The sequence below is a fragment of the Oryx dammah genome, unplaced genomic scaffold (assembly GCF_014754425.2).
Source record: "Oryx dammah isolate SB20612 unplaced genomic scaffold, SCBI_Odam_1.1 HiC_scaffold_2, whole genome shotgun sequence".
In the NCBI taxonomy this organism is placed as follows: domain Eukaryota; kingdom Metazoa; phylum Chordata; class Mammalia; order Artiodactyla; family Bovidae; genus Oryx; species Oryx dammah.
In genome coordinates, this window is record NW_024070186.1 from 146105621 (window position 1) to 146125864 (window position 20244).

At 41.5% G+C, this 20244-nt stretch overlaps 1 protein-coding gene and 1 non-coding gene across 7 annotated transcripts in view; both read right to left on the reverse strand.

The window, feature by feature from the left end:
• The window catches only part of LOC120853653 (amyloid beta precursor protein), a 305317-nt gene that overhangs the window by 36804 nt on the left and 248269 nt on the right, over window positions 1-20244 (reverse strand). The gene's annotated exons all lie outside the window — the stretch shown is intronic.
• LOC120859494 lies at window positions 17786-17888 on the reverse strand. Its single transcript, XR_005720096.1, has one exon. It is a non-coding gene; the product is annotated as a U6 spliceosomal RNA (small nuclear RNA).

Below are 20244 nucleotides of genomic sequence, written 5' to 3' on the forward strand. Positions count from 1 at the left end.
TTTACTGTCAACGTGACCATGGTCTCTGAAACTCCCTAAGCTTTGCGTTCCTCATCTATAAAATTAGGGGGAGTTGGATGGATGGTCTTCGTAGTTTCTCCACTTTGAATCCTCTTATCTTGCTATGTGGGCATCCCCCAAGAGTTTGTTGAAATCATAATCTCAGGTTCCAGCCTGAGCTAGGGAAACAGAATCTACACATTTAACATGGTCCCCAGGCAATTTTTTAAAAAAATTGTAAATTATAGTGCATTTTCAATATTATATAACTTACAGATGTATAATATGTTGTTGTTCAGCCGCTAAGTCATGTCTGACACTTTGTGATCCCATGGACTGCAGCATGCTAGGCTCCCTGGTCCTTCGTTATCTCCTGGAGTTTGCTCAAATTCATGTCCATTGAGTCGCTGATGATATCTAACCATCTCATCCTCTGCTGCCCCCTTCTTTTGCCTTCAGTTTTTGCCAGCACCAGCATAGTGTTTAGTTCAGTCACTCAGTCGTGTCCGACTCTTTGCGAACCCATGAATCGCAGCATGCCAGGCCTCCCTGTCCATCACCATCTCCCGGAGTTCACTCAGACTCACGTCCATTGAGTCAGTGATGCCATCCAGCCATCTCATCCTCTGTCATCCCCTTCTCCTCCTGCCCCCAATCCCTCCCAGCATCAGAGTCTTTTCCAATGAGTCAACTCTTCTCATGAGGTGGCCAAAGTACTGGAGTTTCAGCTTTAGCATATAGTATACAATATAGTGATTCCCAATTTTTAAAGGTTATACTCCATTTACAGCTACTATAAAATATTGACCATATTCCCTGTGATGTATAGTGTATTCTTGTAGCTTATTTTATACCTAAAATAAAGTATGTACCTTTTACTCCCCTACTCCTATGTTGCCCCTTCCTTCTTCCCTCTCCCCATGGTAACCACTAGTTTGTTCTTATTTTGAAGTCTGCTTTTTTTTTTTTTTTGGTTATATTCACTAGTTTGTTGCATTTTCTAAATTCCGCACATAAGTAACATCATATAGTTTGTCTTTATTTGACTTATTTCACTTAGCATGGTACATCTAATCCTAGGCCAGTCTTAAGCACATTATAGTCTGACCACTGCTATGAGGTATATCCATATAAAGGCATCACTGCACAATGGCCTCAACATCCCCTTCACAGAAGACAGGCCTCAAAACAAAACAAGGTGTCAAAGGTGAGTACAGCCCAGAAACCATGTCGCAGAAGAAACCTGGCTGCCAACACACCTCCAGGGCAGTTCATAAACCCAACCCACCCTATTGCCTTCAAGCTACCATCATGATAAAATTTTTCTGAATCAAAAATCTGCAGGAAAGACTAGTTATGAATTTCTCCCATCTTTTTTTTTTTTTGCCAGACTGTTTGTCAGGCAGGAAATTACATAGGAGCCAGAGCAGGAAAGTGTTCAGGAAACAGGTTATTGTTATTCAGACGCTGAGAAAAAGAATGTACCTAAAAACCAAAGGACATCCTTCCTTTCTGCGTTCTCCCCTAAGACCGAAATTACTTCTAAGCATGGACTGCCCTGTAGTTCAATGGAGCAGAATTTGTCTAAAATGCTGATCTGGGGGAGAACCTTTGCGGTGTTCAAGTGATTGCTGGGCAAGGCTGGGAGGTTAAGATCACCGTGCGGCTTGTGTGCAATTGTGTCAGGCTATAACATCTTTTTTTGTTATCTTTTAAAAACATTATTTGTATTTACCTCTTTGGCTGCGCTGGGTCTCTAGTTGTGTCACTGGGCTTTGTTGCTGCAAGGATCTTAGTTCCCCCGTGTTGTTTAGTCGCTCAGTTGTGTCCGACTCTTCATGACCCCATGGACTGTAGCCCGCCAGGCTCCTCTGTCCATGGGGACTTTCCAGGCAAGAGTACTGGAGTGGGTTGCCGTGCCCTCCTCCAGGGGAGCTTCCCCATCCAGGGATCGAACCCTCCTCTCCTGTGTCTCCTGCATTGCAGGCAGATTCTTTACCACTGAGCCACCGGGGAGGCCCGCTCCCTTCCCTAGGTGAGACCTTACCTGTCACTCCTGCTGTGATGGTCTACCCTCAACAGCAGTTTCTCCTCTCATCCACCTCCCACATTTTTAGATTTCCTCTTCTCTGGTAGACCGGCATAAATATGAGTGCTACATGAACAATCATCAGGTTTCACTGATTCTGAGTCAGATTTAAGATAATTTAGACCACTTTAGATCTTGAGCTATTTAAATAGCCAATGCTGCCATATGTTCCAACAAGAGGAAAAAATGAGGTATATTATCACAAAGTGATACTGTTCCACAAATCTAGTTTTCATTTTGACCTCCCAGCAAACTGGGTCAGTCCTCTTATTTTTAGCTACACTATCAATCCCCAAAAATCTCTCACGGTCTCAAAATTCAGACTCCACTGTCTGAATCGGGGTTTATTTTTTTTTAGTGGTTTCTTGGACAGGGATTTTACATGGAGCATGCTTTGTCCACTTATGGCAACAAAGTATCCCCAGGGAGATACAGACATAGCTGCACGTCCTATGTGAGAACATTCCTTATTGGAAGTGGTATTTTCCTGAAGTATCATTTGTTTCGCTTAAGATGGAGGATACAGAAGTCCCCTGTCAAGAGAAATTTCCTTTTGACTTTCAAACAACACAGATCAAAGAACTTAGAATTTACCCACGGCCATCAGAAATCAAGAGATTTCTGATGTCAATCAGGTTCCCCGGTTTCTAAACACAGAGTGAAGAGTTCCTTTTCATGTTTACTTGTGGAACTTGTGCCAACGTCCTGATTGTATTTCCAACTACATTAGGAGTCTTGGTCCCGCCTGGCTGGGTAGTTGGGAGCCTAAGCAATCCTTCGGGGAAAAAATATTCTAAAATGTAGCCTAAAAACCAAGTTTACCTGTCGCAGGAAGAATCTCATAGTATGCTGTGTTGAGGCTGTGACTCACATATATAAAGAAATGTCCTTGCTTTGAGGAAATAACCCATCGTGAAAAATTTAGGTGTAAAGGGCCAAGATATATCTGCAAGTTAATTACTTACTTTTTTTTTTAAGGTACAAAATTACTAGCTTTTTATTTTTTCCCAGCTTTAAGAATTTTTAAATTTATTTTTGGCTGTGCTGGGTCTTCCTTGTTGTATGGACTTATTGTGGAGGCTTCTCTTGTTGCAGAGCACAGGCTCTAGGGCACAAGGTCATTAGTTGTGATGCACGGATTTAGTTGCTCCACAGCGTATGGGATCTTCCCGGACCAGGGATTGAACCTGCATCTCCTGCACTGACAGGCAGATTCTTTATCACTGAGCCACTAGGGAAGCTCTCCTTTCCCATCTTTTTTGCAAGTTAGTTTTAAAAAAAGAAATGTTATGCAATGTTTTCAGAACTATTATTTAAGTCTGGAAGTACATTATTATATAAAGTTCAGGGACTTCCCTGGTGGTCCAGTGGCTAAGACTTAAAATGCAGGAGGCCTGGGTTTGATCCCTGGCCGGGGAACTAGATCCCACATGCTGCAACTAAGTGGTCACGTGTCACAACTAAAGATCTGGCATGCTACAATGAAGACTGAAGATCCCAAGTATCAAAACCAAATAAATAAATATATATAAACCATCAGTACTATGGCACTAAAACTCTAGTGCCAGCTTTAGCCTGTATATATGTGGATGCTTTCTTCTGGTTAATATATATAGTGAAGGAATATACATTGATGGTCCAGTGACCACTGTATACATACTGATGGTCCAGTGGTTAGCGATCTGCCTTGCAATGCTGGGGACACCGTTTTGACCCCTGGTCCTGAAGATCTCACACGCTGAGGGGCAACTGGGCCTGTGTGCCATGACTACTGCAGCCTGTGCCCTAAAGCCCGTGCTCTGCAACAAGCAAGGCCACCACAGTGAGAAGCCTGTGCACTGCAAACAGAGAGAAGCTCCTCTCACCACAACCAGGGAAAGTTCGTGCATAGCAATGAGTCCCGATGCAGCCAAAAATAAATTCTTAAAAAAAATGTATATATGTATATGTGTATATATATATATAGTGAAAATACATATATGTTCATTAATGTAAGCAGATCCAGGCTATATGTCTTCTACAAACTAAGATAAAAATAAATGTGATTTTTATGCCTGCATCCCTTACACAAAAGTTAATTATTTCTTGTGGTCTTCAACACAGCAAATAGCTATCTCTTCACATGCTAGGGGAAAAACTGGCTATCCTGGGCTAGTTGAGAGATGTATGCTTTTATGGCTAAGCTCAAGGAGTTTCAAAGTAATGATGATTATATGGAGTTTTTTTCTTTCAAAATTTTATTTATTTATTTGGCTGCATTGGGTCTTTAGTTGCAGCATGTGAGATCTAGTTCCCTGACCAGGGATCGAACCTGGGCCCCTAAATGAGGAGTGTGGAGTCTTAAACACTGGATTGCCAGGGAAGTCCCCACAATTATATAGAATTTTTCTCTTCAAACCTCCTCCAGCATAAGGTAGAACTTCACTGTGATTCCTCTTTATATAAAAATGTAGTTTGGTAGTAATTAGCTACAGTCAAATTCAGTGCAAGAAATAGAGAAAATAAAAGAAACAATAATTCACTTGCCATCCCATCAAGAGCAATTTTAAAAATAGTTTTTTACTCTTTAGGGTATCAGCTATTTCATCTCATTCCATCACCACTTCATTATTTAATTTTTATGACTGTGGTCAAGGACACTGAATTTTTCAGAAATAGGGAAGAAGGCACCTAGAATTGGAGTTACCAGATTTGAAGACGTAAAGAGATAAAATCACAAGAAATCAATTTCTCTCCAGTTCCATTCCACAGTATGTATTTCTCAGTTCTCTGGAAGGTTGTTCTGCAGTGGGTCCACTTTATTGTTTGTTTTTACTCTGAAGTCCTCAACTATACAGTAAATTGGAAACATGAAATAAAACCTGAGGTTTGCTCTATCTGGATCAGTATCACATTTCCTTAAAAAAAATTGCTTAGCTTTTAGTGAGCACAAGAAAGGGGAAGGAAGATTATTTTTACAAAGTACTCAAGTGACAGTTTAACTGCCCGTGAATACATTTTTTATAAATGCACAGTCATTCTGGCAGCTGTATACAGTCTGAGCACATATTTCCCTGAAGCCTTCACTGCGGGTGCTGGGGTGTTCAGGCCACACACCCATCACGTCCCATTTTCTCCACCTCGGTTCTGAACCAACTAAGAGCAAGCAGCTGGAGATGAAAACATTAGCTTTACTCCTGAGAAAGGCCAGGCCCTTACCAGCCCACGGGATGCTTTCTTTGGGGACTGAGTCACAAGGGCACAAGGCTTGTCACGCTGCATGTAGATTGGATTTCAGCTCCACCTTGTACCCCCAGCTGCACAGGACAAGGGAGGGGGTCTGAATGAAGCCCCTACGCTGTGTCCCATCCAACTTACGCACCGTACCTGTGGTCCTGTCTCATCTGCGTGCCTGCATGCTAAGTGGCTTTAGTCGTGTCTGGCTTTTTGTGACCCCTATGGACTGTAGCCCACTAGGCTCCTTTGTCCATGGGATTCTCCAGGCAAGAATACTGGAATGGGTTGCCATTTCCCTCTCCAGGGGATCTTCCCCACTCGGGGATTGAACCTGGGTCTTCTTCATTGAAGGCAGATTCTTTACCGTCTGTGCCACCAGGGAAGCCCTGTCTGATCTGCCCCCTCTCCCAAACTTGTGAGAGGAATCTTTCTTACCTGGGTAAGTAAGAGGCATCCTACGGGGATGAAAGGAATCCAAAGGAAAGGGCAGCAGTGCCCTTCTCAACAGCTAGCAGTCATTCTCTGCTATGCAGTAAAGACAGTGCATGCTACTTGATTCATATCTGATAGATGCTTAATTGATTGAACTCTAAACAGGCATATCTTGGTTTATTGCACTTCACGATACTGCTTTTTTTTTTTTTTTTAAACAGATTGAAGGTTTGCGGCAACCCTGTGTCAGGCAAGTCTTTCAGTTCCATTTTCCTAATAGTATTTGGTCACTTTTTGTCTCTGGATCACATTTCAGCAATTGTCACAATATTTCAAAGTTTTTGAAAATTTCTTGGATATCCTTAGATAAAATCCAAGTATTATATTTGGATGGTGATCTGTGATCTTTGACAATAGCATTGATAAGGCTCAGATGATGGTTACCATTTTAAGCAAGAAGGTATTTTCTAGGCAGAGTAAGTATGTTGCACTTTTAGACATGGTGCTGTTGCATACAATAGACTATAGCAAGCATAAAGTAACTTTTGACATGCACTCCAGAAACCCCCAAATTCACATGACTCACTTGATGGAAATATTCACTTTATTCTGGTGGTTTGGAACTGAGCCCACGATATCCCTTAGGTATGCCTGTATTTTGAAGGATGTGAAGGACTGGTTAGCAAGGCTGGCTAGCTCATGGTAGAAAGTAACATTTTCAACATTCCTCTATAGGTGACTTCACTTCTAAAGAGCCTATGATTTATGCTGATTAGGATAAGGAGCATGGGCAAGTGTGGATAAGACCAGTACAAATCATAGTGGAGGATGTTCCTATTCCTGTAGACAAGGTATCATGTTTGTGGACATAGTAGCTATTTTGAAAGGTTTATTTATACAGATTAAAAAAACCACACCAGGCCTCTGTGCTCTTCTGCACACTGGCCTATCTGTGTTTTAACAGAAAACTCGTTCTGCAGGGAACATTTTTAGGACAGCAATGGTCCTTTATCTCCTGCATTAGAGGACTTTGGGATCCTCTTACAATGCAGGGGAACCAAGCCTGGTGATGGAAAGTGCTTGGCATCTGAAGCTTGGAGATGGGTGGAAAGTGACTGTCTTCAGGGAAGTATTAATAGAGCAGATGAAGAGCAGCTGAAAGGACTCACTTTACAAAAATTAATCTGGAGCCAAGAAAATTAAAATCATTTTATTATTAATTAATGAGCTCATTTATTTATTCATGCATTCAGCTGTTCAGCAATCCTACCATCTTCCAGGCCAGTGTAGGAAATAATTAAGGCAGTTTCTTATTACTCAAAGCTCAAGGCACCAGAGAAAAGATGGGCAGAAAAGTAATTCCTATACAAATGCTATGGTAAGGGGTGTGAAGATGAGCAAGAAAGAAACAAACTGGGACTTTGGGGCTGGGATGGTGATATTACAGGTTTGCTAAGGAAGAGCGACTACAGTTCTAGTGGACACAAGTCCATGGACCAAGGTACAGAGGATGGGATGCCTCTGCCTGTGGGGACTCTTCTGGTTCCTGGAACACAAGGGAGATGAAAAGGGAAGCAGCTTAGACAGGAGCCAAGGACTTGGAATCTGTGGGATATACACAGGACAAAGGAATATGCTAGCTTGCAGGAAGAATATGCCGTTAGCAAAATACAGACTAAGGGGATTCCATGCGTTGAGAGAGTGGCCTGCAGTTGTTTTTAGGTAAATTATAAAGAAAAGGACAGAGGGGAAACCTGGGGATTATAAAATTCTAAAAAACATGTCGACATTCAAAAATGGGGAAGATAGTGGGCAAGAATGTACACAAGTGATAAAACCAGAAAGACACTAATGGACGTGATACAAAGAACAAGAAGTGTTACTTAGCAGGTGGTGGGAGGTGTGGAGGGGAGATTGTGACCCGGAAAGGAAAGAGGTGCTGTCAGGCGGCTGGTTAATATTTGCATTCTTGACTTGAGTTGTGTCCATCAAAAGAGCACAGATTGGGGGCATAAAGACAGGTTCTATTTAGATGTGTGGAGTCTGTGATCTTCTATATCACGGTGCAGGGGGTTGGAGCCCCTGGAACTGTGGTCTGGAGAAAGCATGTAAATGGTGCCACAGCCCACAGGGAAGCACAGGAAAGAAAATGGGAGGTTTCCCATCTCCCCAGGTATTTTGGGAAAAAAGTTCACATCAGATTCCCCCAAAGGGATTTATCATGTATTGAATTCTGCTAGATAATGAACAGTCTCATCTGTAGTGAAGTGTCATCACACACTTAGTGAAAATTCTTTAGAGAACTTTGCCATGGTTAAAAATAACATCAGATGGTGGTTACTGTTAAGAACTAAGGAGCAAAGTCTTTTGCATCCAAATAAAGAGTCGTAGGTCTTTCCCCTCATCCCGCTCTTAAGTCAAATCATTTCAGTATGAGCACCTATGAGATGATTAAAAAAAAAAAAGCAACCTTATGCAAAGAATGAATGAGAAAATTGTGTAGGAGATAAAAATAAAGTGGAGCTCTAACCCTTTTGCTAATTTACCTTTGAATATGCTCTCCCTTTGGACAATGATGAAGGGTAAAATGGGGGTGTAATCCCTGAGGCCAGCTCTCCTTTGTCACCTGTAAACCAGAGCTGTGTTCCATTGAACATGTTGGAAAATTACCCCAGATAACCATGTCCTCACCATCCTATGCGTGAGACAACTGCTTCCATGATAATGCTGCCTGCTGCTTCCTAAGGAAGATCTTGCCCTAGTCTTTCCTTCCAAAATGTTTCTAATCTCCACACTTTCCAATCTTGGCATTAGATCTCATCCAAACCCCTGATGCTTTTCCTGCTGAAAATTTACATAGAATTCTAGCAATGTTTTTTCTTCAAAAAAGCTGCTTAAATGTGATAGTTTCATCTCAGCACAGGTAACCTTTTCTTTCCTCCACCCTGCTCTGAAATAAAAAACTCAGAAATAAAAACAAAAAACAGACTTCATTTTAAATTACAATATACTGTATAAAGAGTTACCAGTTTGGTTTCAGATTTCTATTCTCTCTCCCTTTTACACAATCAAACTAAAAATATAACTAGCTTTCTCCGAATATGCAGTATTAAAACATGATCATCTTCAATAAAATAAAATTAACCTCAAAATTTAAAGCCTTCAACACTAATTACCACAGGTCTCCAACAGCTTATTGTGTGTGCGTTTGTGATGTAAGCAGTCTTTATTTGAATAAACTTTATGTTTCAACAACAAATTAAAAAATGACTCACATTACAGTGCATTTATACATGTCTTTTCATCTTCTAAGTATGGTAAACATTAATTAACCCTGGCTAATTAAAACAGTCATAGTTTACAAATTTCCTCATTAATCAGCCTCAAGCAAATGCAAAGCATTTTTAAACATCTTTCACAATTTGAACCAATTAAATATGGAAATTATTATTTTTTAATGAAGAGGTCATAAATTAAAAAAAAGAGGTCATCAAAAAACATGCATGCAGTCCTTTGACTTAAATTTGATCATGTTTTAGAAAGAAACTCAGACAATGTTTTGGAATTGTGGAAGTCAAAGGAAATTAAAGATAAAACTGCCTGAGACTTCCCTGGCGGTCAAGTCATTAAGACTCCACGCTTCTACTGCAAGGGGGCCTGGGTTCAATCCCTGGTCAGGGATGAAGATCCTGCATGCCTTGCAGTATGCACCTCAAACAAACCAACAAAAGCAACTGCCTGGAATGGGCTGAATTATGTCCTGCCCCTGAAATAATACTGACATTGTTTAACATCCAGTGCCTATGCATATAATCTTTGCTGGAAATGGGATCTTCACAGATGTAATCAAGTAAAGATCCGATCATACTGGAGTAAGGCTCTCAATCCAATATGGCATCGAGAGGACACCATGGGAGTCAGGTGGGCTCTTGGTCATATGGAGAAGCCGAAGGACTGTTGGGGATGGTTGCTAACAGTAAGAACAGGGAAAAAGAACAAAACAGATATCCCTCTAGGGCCTTCAGAGGGAACATGGCCCCAGAGACACTTAAAAAAATTTTTTTGAATTTAATTATTTTTTGACTCTGCTGGGTTTTCATTGCTGAAAGGGCTTTTTTCTAGCTGTGGCGAGTGGGGGCTAGTCTCCAGCTGCGGTGTGCAGACTTCTTGCTGCGCTGGCTTCTCCTGTTGCGGACCATGGGTAGGGTACCCAGGCTTCATGGTTGTGGCACGTGGGCTCAGGACTTGCGGCTCCCAGGCTCTGGAGCGCAGGCTTGGTAGTTGCGGCACAGGGGCTTGGTTGCTCCACGGCACGTGGGACCCACTTGGATCGAGGATTGAACCTGTGTCTTCTGCATTGGCAGGTGGATTCTCTGAGCCACCAGGGAAGCCCTGGTAGACCCTTTCATTTCAGACTCTTAGCTTGCGGAACAGTGAAAGAATACATTTCTGTTGTTTTTAGGCCATCTGGTTTACGGTCATTTGTTTTAGTAGTCCTAGGAAACTGTAACACTGTCTCAGTAAGTGAATACTGGGGCTTCCCAGTGGCTCCGTGGTAAAGAATCCACCTGCAATGCAGGAGCTGCAGGGACACGAGTTTGATCCTTGGATCGGGAAGATCCCCTGGAGAAGGAAATGGCAACCCACTCCAGTACTCTTGCCTGGAGAATCCTATGGACAGAGGAGCCTTGCAAGCTATAGTCCATGGGGTCGCAAAAGAGTCGGACACGACTGAGAGACTGGGCACACGTGGAGAACTTAGTAAAAGAAACAACATTTAAAAATCCATCAAATCAGGGACTTCCTTGGTGGTCCAATGGTTAAGAATCTGCCTGTCATCTCAGGGGTCACGGGTTCTTATCCCTGGTCTGAGACCAAGATCCCACATGCCACAAAGCAACTAAAGCTGCAGGCCACAGCTAGAGAGAAGCCCTCGAGCCACAAAAAAGGATCCTGCATGCCACAACCAGGACCTGTTCAGCCAAATAACCAAATATTAAAAATTCCATCAAATCCTTCTAGGTCAAGGGTAGGCTTTTGATATACTCAAGTAGTTTTATATTTGAAGTTCACAGAGAGAGTGGAAGACTGCTGATGAGAAAACTGGTAGCAATGACTTAGGGTAGGAAAGAGGAACTCTTTCATGGCTTCCTTCGACTTTTTGAGGATGTAAGAACACACATGCACTAAAGAAATGATGGATGAGGCATACTGAGCATGGGGTACACTGGAACTATCCCAAAGCACCGTGTAGTCAACCGTTATGGACTAGATTGTGTTTCCCCCAAATTCATATGTTAAAGCCCTCACGCTTAATGTGACTCTATGTGGAGAAAGGAGCTCTAAGGAGGGAATTAAGGTAAAATGAGGTCATAGGGAGCCCCACAGGAACAGGACGGGAAGAGAAAGAGACACCAGAGATCTCTCTCTCACTCACATACAGTGAGAAGGCAGCCATCTGCAAACTAAGAAGCGAGGCCTCAGGGGAATCAAACTTGCCAAGGCTTTGATCTTGGACTGCTAGCCTCCAGAACTGTGAGAAAGAATTCTGTTGTTTAAGCTACCCAGTCTACAGTATTTTATCATGGCAGCCTGAGTGGAACAGACACCCACCTAGTCATATCCAGATCAAAGGAAGATCAAAGTTCAGAACAGCTTTCTCTAAGGGATTTTATTGCTTTCTTCCTTCTGTTTTTTTTAGAAAGGTGATAGCTGAAGATGAGAAAAGGAGGGTAAATTGCCAGTGGGTCACCAAGAAGGCGCACTGAATTTCAGGTCCTGCCCCTCTCATAAAAATGACAAGGATGTGATCTCTGGCAAATGTGAGGCAGTCCAAGGTTGGAGAGAATATGTGACCTTCGGGACTTTTCATTTTCTTTACTTTTTCTGGCCATTTGCCAAGAAAGTTCTCAAGTATTCTCCTTGACTACCTGACTTCACTCTGCTGCTGCTACTGCTGCTAAGTCACTTCAGTCGTGTCCGACTCTGTGTGACCCCATAGACTTCACTCTAGGTGAAGGGAAAAACCCAAATGACCATATCTTCTGTGTCTAAGACATTTGCAGTTATGCCATTTACTCACTTTGGGAGAAAAAAACAGATGGTGTATGATTTCAATGCCAAGTCTCCACAGGAGATTCTTTAAGAAGCAAAATATATAATTTGCATTCCCTGGTGGCTTAGATGGTAAAGAATCTGCCTGCAATGCAGGAGATCGGAGTTTGATCCCGGGGATGGGATGATCCCTTGGAGAAGGGAATGGCAACCCACTCCAGTATTCTTGACTGGAGAATCCCATGGAGAGAGAAGCCTGGTGGGCTACAGTCCATGGGTTGCCAAGAGTCAGACACGACTGAGTAACGACTGACTTTTACTACTACTTTCGTGATCCAAAAAATTACATACACTGTTGATTAACAGAGCGAGATGCTCTTGGGTCTCACATCTGGAGTTGGTACCCAGTGTTCCTTGTCTTGGTAATTTTTTTGCCAATTCTCTAAGAAGACACACACTTCCTGGGCTAGTGTTAGGTTCTCTGACAATCCTCCGAGATTAAACTTTACTATTTGTCATTTAAAATGATGACAAATCCAGGTGTATTATGTCAAACTTCCCTTTCATCTCTTATTAAAATAGTATCACTTTAGATTTGAAGAGAGCCTAAATGAGTAATTTCTTTGAGTAAAACGTCAGTATCAATAATAGAAAGTGAAAAATCTAAAGAGGGAAGAAAAGATTCTGGTAGGTAGAATAGTAAATTCACGGTTTCTGAAGGAGCGAATAAAAGAGGAGATGGGGAAAATACTGAAAGCGACAGCATTTTCTGACTGGAGCCTGCCCTATGCTTGTTCATGTCTTTCGGATACAGTTAATCAAAGTTAATAAGCCATTTATCTCAATCCCTTTTCACAGCTAATAAGAAGTCTTAACATGGAGAAAGAAAACATAGCCATCAATCCTGTCACATCTAAACAAATTCTCAATGAATCTGAACTTCAAGGTTAATAATGCTTCATTTTAATATTTTATACAATCACTGCTTTGGAAATAAGCACCGCTAAAAATCCACATGGTTAATTTACCAGGACATATTAATTTTCCATGACAACAATCGCCATTCTTCTGTGTTCAAGATCAACGTAAATATAATTTAAACCTTTCAGAATTCCTTGTATTTTTGCTGTTTCATATAAGCATGCATTTTTAAACTTTTGAATATTTAAGACTCACCTGGGGAGGTAAGGGGCTTCCCAGGTGTCGCTAGTAGTAAAGAACCTGCCTGCCAGTGCGGAGACACAAGAGAAGACCCAGGACTTTGATCCCTGGGTTGGGAAGATGCCCTGGAGGGGGGCATGGCAACCTACTCCAGTATTCTTACCTGGAGAATCCCATGAACAGAGGAGCCTGGGGGGCTACAGTCCATAGGGTCGCAAAGAGTTGGACACGACTGAAGCAATTTAATTTCTCTTCTCATACCTAAAAGGAGGAACCTCAGGTATAAGAAAACTTCTCCATCAAGAAGGAAAGAAAGCACTGAAGTGGTGAGAAATTGGTTTTCTGACAAAAGGAAGGCAAGAAAAATAAAGCAGACACTTAGCTCACAAATAGCCTATAAACTTGGAATATCTCCTGGCAGGGCCTGAATATTGGATTAAAAAGGAACTCTTCCCAGACCCCATCTATTCCCACTTTTCCTGAAACAGCTTTTTTTTTTTCCTCCTTTTTCTGTTTTCCTCATGATAACTGCCATTGCCAACAACAGTTTGGAAAATGTTCAGATTGATTCTCAGCAGTAAGTGTTAGTCACTCAGTTGTGTCCGACTTTTTGTGACCCCCACGGACTATAGCCTGCCAGGCTCCTCTGTCCATGAAGTTCTCCAGGTAACACTGGAGTGGGTTGCCATGCCCTCCTCCAGGGAATCTTCCTGACCCAGGGATGGAACCCAGATCTCCTGCATTGTGGGCAGATTCTTTAACACCTGAGCCACCAGGGAACTGAGGGGGCAACTCCTGTAATTATTACTATTATCCTGAAAACACTTAAATTTGGTTGATATGCTTCAATAATTCATTCTCAGTATTAAAAAAAAATTGCAAAGAACTTGTTTTGATAGACAACCACCTTAATAAAAACAGGATGAGGCCAGCAACAGTGTATTAGGAAGTATCTCCTTTCTTTTTTACAGAATAACAAAGAAATGGAGAGCTCTAGGGTTACAGGAGACTATTAAATTTTGGAAGGAAAAACAGAGATGGCCTAACAGTTCACTGCTCATTTAAACTTGGAACTTAAACCATTTCCACCTAAGTTTCTTGAAACATTTTCCAGCCGACATCACATATGGCAATTTCCCTGCAATTTTAGGGGCACTGAACTCCAAAATGAGAGAAACATAAACAGAAGAGGACTCTTGAGAAGGGGAACCCAGGTCTGCTGCATGTCATTTGTCCTTCGTAGTTGCTTTAAAGGCTGTGTGCGCGCTGTGTTAAGTGGCTTCAGTCGTATCTGCCTCTTTATGACCTTGTGGACTGTAGCCATCCAGGCTCCTCTGTCCATGGGGATTCTCCAGGCAAGAATACTGGAGTGGGATGCCACGCTCTCCTCCAGGGTGGGTCTTCCTCAGTGGCTCAGACAGTAAAGAATCTGCCTGCAATGCAGGAGACCGGGGTTCAACCCCTGGGTCAGGAAGACCCCCTGAAGAAGTAAATGGCAACCCACTCCAGTATTCTTACCTGGAGAATTCCATGGACAGAGGAGCCTGGCAGGCTACAGTCTGTGGGGTTGCAAAGAGTAGGACATGACTGAGCGACTAAGACTTCTGACTTTCCTCCAGGGTATGTTCCCGACACAGGGATTGAACCCACATCTCTTATGTCTCCTGCATTGGCAGGTGGGTTCTTTACCACTAGAGCCACTGTTTTAAAGGCAGTGATGCTTATTTACAAAACTAGTACTGAGGGGTTTCAAGCGATGGTGGAAATGTCCCTTGCCTCTCCACAGGTGGGCCAGGGTAGCTGGAGGAAGGAATATGGCGAGTATGAGCAAACTCCTCCGGGAGACAGTGAAGGACAGGGAAGGCTGGTGTGTTGTAGTCCATGGGGTAATGAGTAAGACACGACTTAGTGACTGCACAACAACAACAGTGTCAATTTAGAGAAGACTGTACATTTTAATTGGAGAAGGCAATGGCACCCCACTCCAGTACTCTCGCCTGGAAAATCCCACGGACAGAGGAGCCTGGTAAGCTGCAGTCCATGGGGTCGCTAGGAGTCAGACACGACTGAGTGACTTCACTTTCACTTTTCACTTTCACTCATTGGAGAAGGAAATGGCAACCCACTCCAGTGTTCTTGCTTGGAGAATCCCAGGGACGGGAGTCGCGCGGAGTTGGACACGACTGAAGTGACTTAGCAGTACATTTTAATTAGGGAGAGGCAACTGGTTAAAGCTTAGGAAGTTCCTTTTCACTTAGCTTGCTATGACAGGGTATGGCAGATTTTAAAAATTATCAATTTGATAATTTAAAAAGTTATGTTTTGACTTTTAGTATCTGATCATGAGAAGGTGTACATCTTTTCATCTAGGACTACTTAGCAACTATGTATCTTTTTCTGGGAATTGGAGCTGTTGTTGAATTAATCAATTATATTTTTTCAATTAGGTTTATGCCATAAACACTTTTTATGACATATAGTTTTCATCATGTGGATTTAGGACATAACAGTATGGGTAAATCTAAATGGCTTATAGGTGGGCTAGAATAGATCCTCACCTATTTCTTAATTTTTCATAAGTTGAATACATTCTAAATCGGTAATTCTTAAAATTTTGCATGCATCAGAGTCACCTAGACAGCTTGTTAAAAGCCACATTGCTAGTTCCTCAGCCCAGCATTGCTGAATCGGGAGGTCAGGGGTGGGACCAGAGAATGTGAATTTCAAGTAAGTTTCCAAGGGATGCTGTGGTTTCCAAGAGCCACAATTTTTCCAACTGAAGACAAGTATTTGTAATACCTCCTTGTACCCAGTGATTTGTTTCAAGAGAAATGAATGCAGAGAAATCTGATTCACACCCTTCAAAGAGCTTATAATTAGCACATGGCAATTAGTTGACATGTACACATCAAAGTGGGCTTTTTCAGGTAGTGTAGTGGTAAAGAACTGCCTGCCAATGTAGGAGACCTGGGTTTGATGCCTGGGTCAGGAAGATCCCATGGATAAGGGAATGGCTACCCAGTCCAGTGTTCTTAGCTGGAGAATTCCATGGACAGTGGAGCCTGGCAGGCTACAGTCCATGGAGTCTCAAAGAGTCAGACACAACTGAGCGACTGAGCACGCACACACACACGCATCAAAGCAACAGCAGACACACATATAAACAATATGACCAGTGGACAGATGCTTTGTGCTAATTAAAGTTTTAAGGGAGAGGTAACAAGAGAGCTGGGGTTTTGGAAGCTCAGAAAGATCTCAAAAGGCCAAGATTGGGCAGATGGAACAGCATATTTAAACATATCCAGGGCTGGGTACAAAAGGTCAGCCTTCCTGGAGGCTCATGAAGATGAATAAAGGGGTTAACTATTACTTCACTTGTCCAAGTTTACTGTGAGGATCAAATGAGTCTCAAAAAACAGAAAAGAAGAAAGAGAAATAAAGGAAAGCCAGTCATCAAAAGACACCAGAGTAATAATTTAAACTTAGGAAAAAAAATCTGCAAAATCTTTCAAATTCTTTTTCTTTCCTCTTCTATTCTCTTTTCTATATATATTTGAGTGGCAATAAATAAACTGTGTCTTTGCAGTCATGAAAATGATTCTCTCCCCTGGCTTGGGAGATGACTTAATGGCGTATAGGACGTGAAGGGCTCCAGCCACTGACATTCACAGAGCTAAACACTAAGTCAGATCCCTCACAAATGGTTAAGACCTAGCTGAGTATTATTACCTTGTGTTTCCAGAGAAATGCGTGCTTGTTCTGCACAGAGTAACTGAACGGCAATTATATAGAAGGCACATTTGTTGTCAGTTTTCATGCATTCGCATGTGATTTCTGAGCCAATGCAGAATACAAATGTACAAAAAAATCCTGCAAAATGTACAACGCGGCTGACACTAATATTCTTTATGAACATGTTCACATTGACTTAAGTATCCAAGGGTGTTGAGTCTTTGAGCTTGGGAAGCATTTATTACTGAGTAACATATGCTAAAAGAGGGCCATTTCTTGTACCCATTATATTTTCAAAGAACAGATGCTAAAGCTGAATAAACAGCTTCCAAAATCCAGTTTGGTTTAACTTGGCCTCAGCAAGGAGGTAGAACAACTACTACTGGATACAGAGACACCAGAATAGATTCTGTCTCTAGTCTTATTAACCAGATGCACGACCTTGGGCAGATTATAGTTTCTTTGAGCCAGTGAAATGATGGAGCTGAACTAGTTGAAGACTAGGTTCCTTTCTCCTCTAATTATCTTCAATAAGTGATGAAAGAAGTATGGAATGCCAGATGATGCTACCTAATGCCAAGAGACATGCGATCAACATCCCTCAGCTTAATGAGAGAAGCCTCTCCTTCAACTGGGTTTATCCAAAGTCTCCCCAAGCAGATTCTAAATTATTCAGGTGTGAAAGATTGTGCCCTATACCTGCAAAATATCTGGTGCTGTGCATATAATCTGGAATATGGGGAGAGTGTAATGAATGCTTATTGAAGATCCAATATCCTTGCATTAATTTTTAGATGCCTCTGCTACTCACAATGGCAAATGATATAAATGTGCATAGAGCTACTATTATTGTGAAAAATAAATATAACACAAATCTTACTATTTTAACCATTTTAAGTGCTTAAAAGTGGTTTCAATGGCATTAAGTATATGCACAATCATCACCACCCTCCATCTCTAGAACATTTTTATCTTCCCAAACTGAAACTCTACTCATTACAGATTAATCCCCTGTTCCCTCCTCCCCCCAGGCCCTGACAACTACCATTTTATGTCATCTCTATAAATTTATTATTCTAGATGCCTCATATATGATGGATTGAAAACATGGAAGCTTTTACAAATTTGCATGTCATACTTAAGCAGGAGCCATGTTAATCTTTTCTGTATTGTTCCAATTTTAGTATATTTGCTGCCAAAGTAAGCATCACATTATACTTCTGAAGCCCTCTAATACTTCCTTGAAATCATTAAGAGTGGTGACCAAGAATTAAGGCATTATCTAGTGATAGCTCAGTGGCAATGATAAAGTTAAGTTTTCTTTTTATTTGACTAAAGCGGTTTGATTAGAAAACTCTAATAATGTAACAGTTATAACTATTACCAATGTATCATACAAAAATTTTAGGAAACTGCTTTTTGGTATCATGGGAAACATAAACAGCAAGAAGTATAAGCTACCAGGTCATAGTCATGAGGTAAAGAAAAAGTTTTAATGTAATAAAGGTCACAGTATGAATGATTATGTTTTCAAGTTGAGCCCCATCACAATACTTTTCTTATAATGTAAGTCACATCAAAAAGGCTATTCTGGCAACTTTCCTTTCTATCACACATGCTGACTGTCATTTGAGTGTGCGTGCATGCATGCTAAGTCGCTTCAGTTCTGTCCAACTCTCTGTGACCCCATGGACTGTAGCCTGCCCACCAGGCTCATCTGTCCGTGGAATTTTCCGGGAAAGAATACCAGAGTGGGTTGCCATGCCCTTCTGCAGGCGATCTTCCCGACGCAGGGATTGAACCTGGGTCTTTCAGGTCTCCTGCACTGGCAGGCAGATTCTTTACCACTAGTGCCACCTGGAAAGCGCATCATTTGAGAGCAAACCCATTTTAATTATTTCAAGACTCAGTCGTCATCAATGAAACGAAGGCAGGTTTTTCCATAAGAGTCACTCATTTAGAACTTCAAACAGCAATTTCTCTCTGAATGTCTCCCACCTTTGCCCCAAACCTAGAATGTGAAATTTGGTTTGCTTCTAAATGAAAACAATCTCCTAAATTAAAAAATGCTAATAACTATAATCATATTAATATGAAATGTTCCCTGTGGCACTCCCAGATCTCTACTCTTCATGCCTCAGGAAATTCTTTATAACTTGGCAAAGCTTCAGAAGCAACCAGCTACATCCCTAGCTTTCCCTTCAGTCTGCAAGCCTCTGAAAGAGAAGGAAAGAATTGTTTGCCAAAGCAGGCCGGCTGGTTTAGCCTCTTGCTTCTGAGAGGTGTGAAACTTGCACTTGGCCCTTCTTCCTTATCTCAGATGACAATGTCTCTGGTCTCTATTGACCTTAGGAGCAGCTTTATCAAGTTCCACGTTTAAGAGGAAGCTGAACACACAATTCCTCTATTTGCTCGAAGGGTATGGGCAGTCTTGTCTCAATACCACCCAGACCAAAAACAAAGATACGGAGACATGTGAAAGACAAGACAAATGGTCACTATTTGCTGTTCCACAGAAATAATGAGATTTAACTCATGCTTTTATGAGCACATGTAGTTATAAATATATTTATAAAAAAATTTAAAACATTTAATAGGCCATTTTCAATCCACTGTCTTAGATCAATGGATCTGCAATAGTATTTGAAATTAAGTAACATCCTGACTTTGGTCTTTTGACCACTTTCTCACCCCAAGTTCAAAAGACTCTCTGAATAGCATTTTGATTCATATGATGTCAGCATTGCTTTGGACTTATTCCTCATAAACTGGAATGGGTTAATAGATCTCCTTTTTTTTTTTAAGGTTTCTTTTTGAAGTGGACTGTTTTTAAAGTCTTTATTGAATTTGTTACAATATTGTTTCTGCTTTATGTTTTGGTTTTTGCCACAAGAGAGGCATGTGGGATTTTAGCTCCCTGACCAGGGACTGAACCCACATACCCTCATTGGAAGGCTAAGTTTTAGCCACTACACCACCAGGGAAATCCCTGATCTCCTGCTTTTGATGAGACATTATACTTTACTGTTTATTACTGACTTTGTAAAGCAGGCCATAGCATAGATGGCAGGAGAAGAGTTAACAAAGAGTAACAGAGTTTGGGCTTCCCTGGTGGCTCAGTGGTAAAAGAATCTGCTTGCAATGCAGGAGACAAAGGAGACCCGGGTTCTATCCCTGGGTCACGAAGACCCCTTGGAGGAGGAAATGGCAACCCACTCCAGTATTCTTGCCTGGGATTTTCTAAGAGTCGGACATGACCAAGCACAGCACAGCAATGAAGCTTATGCAGGGAGTACATTGCAAAATTTGTTTCTGAGTTATGAGCAAGAGGCAAATTAACATTCCTTCCAAACTCTTTCTCACATGTAAACACATTCATCTTTTTTTCCAGGTAGACTCTGTGGAAACAGATTTCAAAATTAATCTCAATTTGAATGCATCTTTATATTCACAGCAGCAAATATCATTACCACTTTTCTTCTCTTTCAAAATATGAACCTTGAAGGCAGCTGGTTGTGAAAGACAAGATGGCCAGCCCTTGTTCTCCAGTGTAACATTAC